Source organism: Corapipo altera, unplaced genomic scaffold (assembly GCF_003945725.1).
Source record: "Corapipo altera isolate COAL_440 unplaced genomic scaffold, ASM394572v1 301, whole genome shotgun sequence".
NCBI lineage: Eukaryota > Metazoa > Chordata > Aves > Passeriformes > Pipridae > Corapipo > Corapipo altera.
The window spans coordinates 2179641-2179852 of record NW_020884926.1 but is presented as its reverse complement, the minus strand read 5'-3'; the positions used below and the strand labels follow the sequence as shown (position 1 = coordinate 2179852).

Below are 212 nucleotides of genomic sequence, written 5' to 3'. Positions count from 1 at the left end.
TATATTAAAATATAATGTGTAAAATATATTAAAATATAATGTGTAAAGTATATTAAAATAGATATGTGTAAAATATATTAAAATACATCTAATGTGTAAAATATATGAAAATAGATAGGTGTAAAATATATTAAAATATATGTGATGTGTAAAATATATTAAAATATATTATTATCTATAAACATATAAATATAATATATTAAAAATAAAAA

At 10.8% G+C, this 212-nt stretch overlaps 1 protein-coding gene across 2 annotated transcripts in view; it reads left to right on the top strand.

Annotated features, from left to right (window-relative positions):
* Window positions 1-212, top strand: part of LOC113954208 (tyrosine-protein phosphatase non-receptor type 11-like) — a 39317-nt gene that overhangs the window by 35665 nt on the left and 3440 nt on the right. The window lies entirely within an intron of this gene.